At 35.1% G+C, this 10,850-nt stretch overlaps 1 long non-coding RNA gene across 1 annotated transcript; it reads left to right on the top strand.

Annotated features, from left to right (window-relative positions):
• The first annotated feature begins 6,142 nt into the window (after positions 1-6,142).
• On the top strand, positions 6,143-7,783 carry LOC310725022. Its single transcript, XR_014533239.1, has 3 exons — positions 6,143-6,271; positions 7,054-7,161; positions 7,512-7,783. It is a non-coding gene; the product is annotated as an uncharacterized lncRNA (long non-coding RNA).
• The last annotated feature ends 3,067 nt before the right edge of the window (positions 7,784-10,850 follow it).

Raw genomic sequence — 10,850 nt, 5'->3', positions numbered from 1 at the left:
GTAATTTTAATACTACCAGCTTTTTATTTGATTACTTCAATGTTCTTGGCCGCAGTCGGGTATTTTCCTGGTTATAATTATTTATATAACACTAGTTGTCCTTAATAATCTTAATAATCTCATTTGATGGAATCAGTTTACACCTGCTGTAGGTCCAGGACAACCAGTGATACAATACTGTACATTTAGCACACAGTGTTTACATACTTTATGTTCGTTTAATTTACACAGTTAAAAGACACCGTACAAAACAACACCTGAGAGTAAGGAATGTTACATTCAAGTGACCCAAAGCATTTCAGTTAGGTCACAGATCAGCTTCAGGTGGAGTTAGAGGAAAGTTCATCTGTCATTTATAACAACAGATGTAATACAAAGATTATGTATGTTTGTACTTCCTCAACACAAATGATAGTGGCTTTATCTTGTTGTTTTATCCGGTTTACTTTAAATAATGCGGTGCCTTGCAAAAGTTTCTACCCCCCTTGGTGTTTTCATATTTTTGTTACATTCTAAAGTAGATATTGAAATGGATTTATTTGGTTTTTGTACTATTAAGTTTACAAAGCATGATTAACACATTGAAGGTACAAAATATAATTTAAAATGAATAAACAACGATATATATATATATATAAGCAAAAAAAAAATCTATTGCTCCAAGTCAGTACTAAGCCATGTGCTACTGCACTTACTGCTACTTGAAACTGCTACACTCAAAAACTCAAAAACAATTTATACAGGAACTTAAATTTTTGGCCAGCGTAAATGAGATATGTACGGAAGCGCATTGCATTCACAAAGAAAAAAGAAATCACAGAACGGATCTCATAATTATGACTTACTATCTCATAATTATGACTTACCATCTCATAATTATGACTTACTAACTCATAATTATGACTTAGTATCTCATAATTATGAGATCCTGATCTGATTCTTCATAGTGGATTATGTAAATTGTATGTACAATATAAAAAATCATTACTAGTTTGAATACATAATACGTTGTGATAATTATTATTGGTATAAAATTACCCTGTCTTGTTGCATTTGGTCAATATTTTCTTCAGGAACACCCCTCTTACGAAGAAAATCCCACAGACCAGCATCCTCATTAGTACGTTGCTGATGTGGAGATTGAGCTGTCATTTCCTCCATTTCCAGTTGCAGTAAACACACTTAAAATAAAAAGGATAACAGTTACAGTTACTCTGACAGCACTTGAATGTTATCTCCATTACATTCAATAAGTAAATTTTTTTTTCATAAAGAGAGCATTATTACGAACAACATATAAATATTAAAACAGAAATATAAAAAATTTACAATAAACTGGTCAAATATAAAGCTTACAAAACAGAAAGAATGAACAAACCAAACAGACAGAACAAATGTAGGCATTGATATATGGGGAACATTTTAGCAATGTTTTGCAAATCCATCGCACTATAAGCAATTTGGATACGCCAATTAACCGAATCTTTGGACTGTGGAAGGAAACCGGAGTACCTGGAGGAAACCAACCAAGCATGGGGGGAAACATACAAACTCCAAACACACAGACCACGAGGCAGGAATCAAACCCAGACCCTGGAGGTGCGAGGCCACAGTGCTAAGCATTAAGCCACCATTATTTATTTCAGTTTAGAACTGCTGTGTATCGGGAGTCTTTTTTCCAAGTCATCCTCCAGAATTATTATTTTTTGGTTGGTATGATTGATTGATTAATTGATTAATTGAGCAGCAAATGACTGCAAATCAATTCCTGCAATATCTATCCGTTATCGCCCAAATGAGGATGGGTTCCCTGTTGAGTCTGGTTTCTCTCAAGGTTTCTTCCTATTGCCATCTCAGGGAGTTTTTTATTGCCACTGTAGACCCCGGCTTGTTCACAAACTAAAATTTTTACATATTACAATTTCCTTATTTTTATTATGTGAGGACAGTGACATATCTCTTTTTATTATAAAGTTAATTATTGTGATTAAATCTGTGAAGGCACAATAAGTTTAAATTGCTAAAAAGTTAAATGGATAGGTCCACTTTTCACATTATTAATTGTAGTAATTAGCACAGCCCAGCAGCCCACTGAATAACTCCAACTTTTATAATGTTGACAGTGGACAGTCAGAATGTGTAACATATATTAGTAGTCAATGTTAAAATATAATAATAATAATAATAATAATAATAATAATAATAATAATAATAATAATAATAATATTTTATGCCCTTTATCTATAACGTGAAGCAAGTCTTACCGTAGCTAAATTAATTAGCAGGAGGGGCAGGTCAGCGAGGAAATGTCCAGTAACTAATTAAACTAAAATACAGTCATCAAGCTAAACCAGATGATAGCTGCTACATCTCCATAGCGCTTCCGAGCAAAGAATGCATCAACGTCAGATCCGGTGTTATGCGCTAAAATGCTTCCCTGCCAAAGACTGCCCCAACTTATCTCATAATTATGAGAAACTAAGTCATAATTATGAGATACTAAGTCATAATTATGAGTTAGTAAGTCATAATTATGAGTTAGTAAGTCATAATTATTAGTAAGTAAGTCATAATTATGAGATCAGGATCTCATAATTATGAGATAGTAAGTCATAATTATGAGATAGTAAGTCATAATTATGAGATTCATTCTGTGAATTTTTTTTTCTTTGTGAATGCAATGCACTTTCGTAGATAAGCTACATGTAGAACTGATTTATTTTTTTTTTTACATCGAAATCATTCAATATTGAGGCTTGATTATTATATTTGGGCACATCGACTAGAGACAGTTCAATAACTCAGAGCCCCATGGGCTGATGGAGGAAAGTCAAGATGGCAACTTGCCATATTACCAGGAGAAACACCACCCAATGCAATAAGTAAAAAGGAAAGATTTATTAACTAGCTAGCGAGCATATACTTACTCACGTTTAATGGAAGCTAGTGGTGCAACAGTATCTTTTGCAGTTATCACAGTTTGATAAATGTTAGCTACAGTGCTTAAGGTTTTACACTTATAAATATTATAAATAGTCTATATATTATATTTAATATTACTGGTACATCAGCAAACACTGCTACCTCTTACATTTTTCTGAAAAGGTTACAAACAAGTCTTTCTTAGCTCTCAGATTTCCCTTAAATGCCTTCAAGGAAACTCCATGCATGCATTTATAACAGACTGTCTTGGACATGGAACTCTTTCATAGAAGCCAGACCTGTGGAGACCCGAAGATACTGTTGAGGCCTGCACAGTTTCTGCTATTTACACTTTCATGTGCACTCCAGAAGGACGTTCTGTTCTCAGTAAAGTCTGCGTTGTGCAATATGATCTGTATATACAGATATATATATATATATACACACACAAACCCAATTCTAAAAAAGTTGGGACACTGTACAAATTGTGAATAAAAACAGAATGCAATGATGTGGAAGTTTAAAATTTTAATATGTTATTCAGAATACAACTTAGATGACATATCAAATGTTTAAACTGAGAAAATGTATCATTGTAATGGAAAAATAAGTTGATTTATATTTTATGGCATCAACATATCTCAAAAAATTTGGGACAAGGCCATGTTTACCACTGTGCGGCATCCCCTCTTCTTTTTATAACAGTCTGCAAACATCTGGGGACTGAGGAGACAAGTTGCTTAAGTTTAGGAATAGGAATGTTGTCCCATTTTTGTCTAATACAGGCTTCTAGTTGTTCAACTGTCTTAGGTCTTCTTTGTCGCATCTTCCTCTTTATGATGCACCAAATGTTTTCTATGGGTGAAAGATCTGGAATGCAGGCTGGCCATTTCAGTACCTTCTTCTACGCAGCCATGATGTTGTAATTGATGCAGTATGTGGTCTGGCATTGTCATGTTGGAAAATGCAAGGTCTTCCCTGAAAGACCTCTAGAATAGACTACTGTAATGCATTACTAGGTGGATGTCCTGCATCATTAATAAACAAGCTTCAGTTAGTTCAGAATGCCGCAGCAAGAGTTCTTACTAGGTCAAGAAAATACGATCATATAACCCCAATCTTATCGTCCCTACATTGGCTTCCTATTAAGTTTCGAATAGACTACAAACTACTGCTACTCACTTATAAAGCACTAAATGGTTTGGCTCCCATGTATCTATCCAGTCTCTTAACACGCTACAATCCGTCACGCTCCCTGAGATCTCAAAACTCTGGGCTTCTAGTAGTTCCTAGAATAGCAAAGTCCACTAAAGGCGGTAGAGCATTTTCACATTTAGCTCCTAAACTCTGGAATAGTCTTCCTGACAGTGTTCGGGGTTCAGATACACTCTCCCAGTTTAAGTGCAGATTAAAAACATATCTTTTTAGCAAAGCCTACACATAACACACATCACACACATCACATCACAACCTTGTGCTCCAGAACATCTGATCACATGCACATTATCAACTTGTGCTGTTAATATCATGAACAGCAGCTACGCTAATTCCTCTTCACTGCTTCTCTTTCTCTCCCCATCCCGAGGCTTCCTGAGGTTTGGCCAGCTCCAGTCACGTCCCACCTCGTGAAGATTATGGACCTATGGATGATCATGGAGAAGTAGATGCCGAGTGTTTAAAGGCCCTGGCATGGAGAAGCTGATGCTGGATCTATGATGATCACAAATTGTTCTGTATTGTTGAAAGATTTATGACCAAACTTTTGATGTCACCCATATGAGGATGGGTTCCCCTTTGAGTCTGGTTCCTCTCAAGGTTTCTTCCTCATATCATCTAAGGGAGTTTTTCCTTGCCACTGTCGCCACGGCTGCTCATCAGGGACAAACGCACACCATTCACCTTCACTGTTGTTTTCTGTAAAGCTGCTTTGAGACAATGTCTGTTGTGAAAAGCGCTATACAAATAAACTTGACTTGACTTGACTTGACTTGAAAGAGACGACGTCTGGATGGGAGCATATGTTGAACTTGGATATACATTTCAGCATTGATGGTGCCTTTTCCAATGTGTAAGCTGCCCATGCCACACCCACTCATGCAACCCCATACCATCAGAGATGCAGGCTTCTGAACTGAACACTGATAACAACTTGGGTTGTCCTTATCCTCTTTAGTCCGGATGACATGGCGTTTCAGTTTTTCAAAAATAACTTAATTGTCAAGAAATTGTTGTCTAATAAAAAGCAACAGCCTGAGGTTCGAAGCTGCTTTATGGTTAATCTATTGCTGACAATAAGTTCTATCATGGCCATTGGGAGTCATCATGCTGGTGTCTGTAATGTTGTCTGTAAACAGTTGTCAACAAAACAAAGCATCTGCACCTGGTGTCTAAGCACATTCTGGCATCTATATAAGGTGTGGGTTGTCATTAGATTTGTCTGCTTCTTTAGAGACAAGACATACAGTACAACAGAGATCTGAAGGTGCAAGTCTAATAAATTAATCATTTCAAAGTTTGACATTAAGATTATGGCATTATTCGCTGACTTATCCTTGCATTATTTAGGTTTTTCAAGTGAGCTTGAAATAAGAGAGGTATACGAAATTTACTTGTTTAACCTGTAACCTGACAGACAGACATATACGACTATATAGATATATAGGAAAGGTTCAAATATGAAATATCAAGGACATAATGCTTATAATTTTATTACAAATACATAAATACTATTGCCATCATAACTACTTCAATATGGACTGACAAATACTGTAACTTATAAAACTATTTCTGAATGGAACATTTTGGATTAAGTGGCCATTTACAATGTTCATGTAAAAAAATATTTATACACTATTATTATACATTTATCATGAAATCAGGTTACACAAAGTATTACTCCAGAGGACCATGTAGGAGTCTAATGTGAGTATTATAGGCCACATCAAACAAAACCAAACACTTACTTGGGCTGAATCATTGCTTGGTGTAATCTAAACTGTTATCCTATTCCCTCACTCCACCCAACTCTATTCTTTCAAATGCAGACACGTTTCATAATCCTGACTGCCTGGTGATCTGACATTCCATAACCTTTGGAGATAAGCCTATTTACACTCTGTGTGTGTGTGTGTGTGTGTGTGTGTGTGTGTGTGTGTGTGTGTGTGTGTGTGTGTGTGTGTGTGTGTGCGTGTGTGTTCAGTCACGTGTCTCCTGCTCCATCCAAAAGTGTATAAAGTTTCTGCTTTCTGTCTATTTGCTCAGATTCGAGCCAGCAGAGCATTTGAACAGAGAGTGACAATGAAGGTCTGGTTTCTGCTGTTTCTGCTGCTGCCACTTTGCCTTACTACAGGTAATCATAACTTTTTCTATCTTATATTATGGATGTAATTAAGGATTTTTAGTATTAGTAATGAACAAAAACATTTAGGATTTTTTCCAAACATTTTTCAACGACAACAAAAATCATTGTTACTATGATACCTGTTTCTGATAATATTTTTTTGCTTAAAACTGAAATGTTTAATAAAAACTTTAATTTAACAAAACTATTAATGTATTTAACAAGCACATAGGAAGAAAATGTAGCATATTTTGTAATAAAACAAGATGAATGATTTCTTTTTCAACCACTTTTCAGATTTTTCATAAATAATAAAGTAAACTTTTCTTTATTTTCTGAGGTTTTGTATCTATTTAGGAACAGTGAAAACATGATAATTCTGTGCTTTCGTGGTCTCCAACAGTTCTAAATATTTTTGTACAGATTTAAAAGCTATTAAAAATATTAAGGCTGTTTTTCTGAAAACCTTTCAACAAATGGTTTACTGTCATGGTGTTTGGTATGTATGTGTTTGAGAAAGACACTCAATAATTACAACAGTATGAAAATCTGGTTGATATCAAAATCATGCTGACCTGCATAACAGGCAAAATCTTATGTTATGTTATGTTATGTTATGTTATGTTATGTTATGTTATGTTATGTTATGTTATGTTATGTTATGTTATGTTATGTTATGTTATGTTATGATGTTGTCTGAATCCATTAGCAACAGGCAGGCAATTCAAATGTTTTGTTTTTTTCTGGAGAGTCATGAGTGTGATTCATCATTCTAAATGATTGCTCTATAGGTGTTGCAGCACAATTTAAAATTGAATGCTATGGAGAGGATTTCCTAATGGTGAGGAACATGGTCCTGCATTGTTCAAGCAAGGTTCAGCAGGCATGTTACACCAGATGTAAGCAGCACTGTAATTTTCATTAAGCCTAAATGATGAATGTGTGATCTCTAAAACACCAGGGCATTTTATTACAGCAGAGATTTTACAGTCTACATACAACAGTGTTCAAATAGGTATTAAAAAGTGTGAACAAATATTAATTACATTCTGTTTGACTTTGTTTAAGAAATATTTAATTTGTAGAAACTTTTATTAATAATGGGCAAGAATTCTATAAAATGTAAAACATAATTATTTTATTGATTCCAACATAGATGTTGGTGTGCAGAAAGCAGAAAGTATGAATTAAGCATCATTCAGTCTATCAAGGCTTCAAATCATTTTATTTCTGGATATTTTCTCTTTAGCATCTGGAGAGAAGGGCTGCATTCGAACAGAATTCTGTAAGAGACCTGGCTGGACCTGCTGCAACACAAACCTCTGCAATGACAAACCCAGAGAGAGCAAGACTGACATCAAGAGTTAAATAAATTAAAAAAAAATAAACAAACGAACATAATACTTTTTTATTTCATCAGTTCATCTCTTATCTTTTTTATCTTAAAAAAAAGAAATCTTTTATAGATTGAGGTAATAAAGATTTCCTATATTGTGCATCAAAAGTCTTCCACTAAAATTTTTTTTTAAAGTCCAGTTTTATAAATTTCATTTTATTATTAACACTTTTTCATAATTGTGCTTCATGTTTACCAATTTTGACTCCTGCCTAAGGTCTCAATGAATGATTTGACTTTGGCACAAAGTGAATACAACAGTGAAGTGAATTCTAATAATAAAATTTAAATAAACATCTCTGTCTATTTTATTCGTTTTATATATATATATATATATATATATATATATATATATATATATATATATATATATATATATATATATATATATATAATTTTATTATTATTATTATTATTACAGCCACATTGTTTCATTTGTTTTACTTGCTTTGCTACCAAGATCTGGTTTTACCAACTTTATCATACAACTACTATACATACATACAACTATATTTAGTAAATGATTTAGTTTAGTGGGATGAACTGAATTTCAAGGTCAGAAAGAAATCTCCAATTAGTTTAAAACAAACTTTCTATAGGCATGGCAATGTATACTATGTGAATGTTTGGATCTAAAAACTCTGGGCCAATACAGAAAAAAGTTTAAAATCTAGTGTCCAAAAGTTTCCAAAATGCAGTAAACTTGTGTAGCTTAGCACTATTTCCGCATCATTTAATTCAATTCAGTTCAGTTTTATTTGTATTGACATTTTCTAAAAGCTGCTTTACAGATATACAGGTTACATTTACAGCTTATATAATATGATTTTTTTTTGTTATTGCTTATAAGTTTGTTTATTATAAGTCTTCTCCTGGTCCCCTGGTGGTCTAGTGGTTAGGATGCGGCGCTCTCACCGCTGCGGCCTGGGTTCGATCCCCGGGTCCGGGAACCAACCCCAGCCACTCTTAATGCCGGTCTCAAGCCCGGATAAATGGGGAGGGTTGCGTTAGGAAGGGCATCCAGCGTAAAAACATGTGCAAAATTAAACATGTGGAGGATCTGCTGTGGTGACCCCTAACAGGAGAAGCCGAAAGAAATGATGATTATAAGTCTACTCCTAATGAGCCAGACAGTGGGAAGGAAAAACTCTCTGAGGAAGAAACTCACTGATTAAGAAACTTATTTAGTAACATTTTCCTGGCAGGAAAACATAAAGGATTCTGAAAATTCTGAAAGTTTTAAACAGGGTGACATCCCAATAATCTATAAAAAAAACAAGGCATATTTTCACAGGGCCATACACATCGAATTGTCATGAATAGATCAAGTATTAGTAGAAATAAATACTACTTTGGGCTTTGGGTCCACAAGTTTTTTACTTACACTATTTGGCCAAATGGATGTGAACACCAGACCATGACATCCTGTGATTTGTGAATCCTCAGTGTGTGAAGGTGTGGAGGATATGACGGGGTTTTAGAGCCATATGTCATGCCATAATTTGTAAAAATCAAAGATTACGATTAAAGTCATAGCATTTAAGTATCAAATCTAATTATGAAAAAGTAAAGTTGAAATATTTTGAGAAAAAAAGTCATAGCTATACAAGATTAAAGTGCTAATATTTAGAGAAAAATCACAGAATTGTGAGAAGCTGTTTTGTAAAAAATGGTTGTGGAGGATTTGGTTAAATCCTAATTTCGGTTATGATTTTGGAATAAGGAAATTCTCTGTCTTTTGGTGCATCAGCACAGAGTTAAAACCAATCAATGGACACTGCACCAGTTATGTAGGAAATGTAATTTATTCAGAAGAAAAAAAATTCAAAAGGAAATTGCCTCTTTTGTGCACTCTCAAATAGTGACCAGTGTTCGAGTCCCAGCATATCAATGGTTTCATCTGCATGCCTCTGAATTTATTCTTGTATTGCTACAAACCTTTTCGCTAAATATTACGGATTTATTTTTCTTATTTTTTTTTTACGTCAAATTGAAACGCACTCGTAGAAGGAAGACTTGGGAAGATTTTTTTTACTGAGCTCCAAGCTAACATTTATTCATGTTGCTTTTCATTGCACTTTAAAAAACAAAAACAAAAAAAAACACTCAACAGAAACTGTTTCATTCTGAACTCGCAGCTTTTGCTCTGTCAAGTACATGCTGAGTGTGTGTGTGTTTGTGTCTCACAAGCTCTGCCAAGTGGTATCACACTCTGTCTTTCTCCTTTGCCAGTTATGGGAGTCACTGCCAGTTCGACCCACCTCCTCTCTGTCCACAGCTGACGCTCGACCATGCCCCTGCCGCCAATTACCCCCACCACCAGATTTTGGCAAAGGAGAGGTCCGGCCTACAGCTGACGCCTGGCAGACGAGGTAATCCTCCACCACCATCTGCGCCCCCAGTCTGTAACCCAACTTCAGTCTGTAAGACTCAAGGGCCAGTTAAAAATGAATGATTCCTGCATTGACATCCTTGATATGATAGAGACTTTGGAGCATAGCACGATCAGGACAGAGCACAGTAAAAGGGTGCAAATTACATTATTAAAAACGATGTACAAATAAAATTTAAGGTGCATGCACCTGCCCATGGTCCATTGGTCCAGTTTGCCCCAATTAATTTGGAACTCATTGATTACTTACGTACATGTTGACGTACAGGTTTATTTAATGTGCATTGAATCCATACACATGTCCTCATAGTTGACTTTACCATGTGACGTCAAAATATTATTATAAACAAGCTTCTGTATTAGGCATTTGATTAAAGCAATGTTCAAGCAGTCCATTCGTCATTCTGCAAATTAATTTTATCTTTAATAACTTGAAAAATTTTTGTGACATGAATGTATGGCCATGATCAAAACTTTTTTTTTAAATCCCTGCTTGGAGTGCCTCTAATAGCACAGATATAGGTCTCAAGTATTGTGTTGCACCAAACACGTAAAAAAAACACATACTTCTTGATATCCTTACATGTGCCTTGCATGTGACTCCAGTACGTTTTTCTAGTCAGCACTGTGCCTTTCCACACTGTGCTACTTCAGTGCCCACCCACAAACATTTCGCTTAGTAATGTCTAAAATTTTGGCTAATGTCTGTCCAGAGTTGATGCCGGACCTTTTCTGCCACACTACTGTAAAGAGAGTGGTTAAAACATTATATAAAGTGTGTGCATGTGGGTAGTGTTTGA

This window comes from Silurus aristotelis (genome assembly GCF_946808225.1).
Source record: "Silurus aristotelis genome assembly, chromosome: 4".
NCBI classification, from domain to species: Eukaryota; Metazoa; Chordata; class Actinopteri; order Siluriformes; family Siluridae; genus Silurus; species Silurus aristotelis.
Note: the sequence above shows the minus strand (reverse complement) of the source record. Positions and strands in the feature narration are given on the sequence as shown.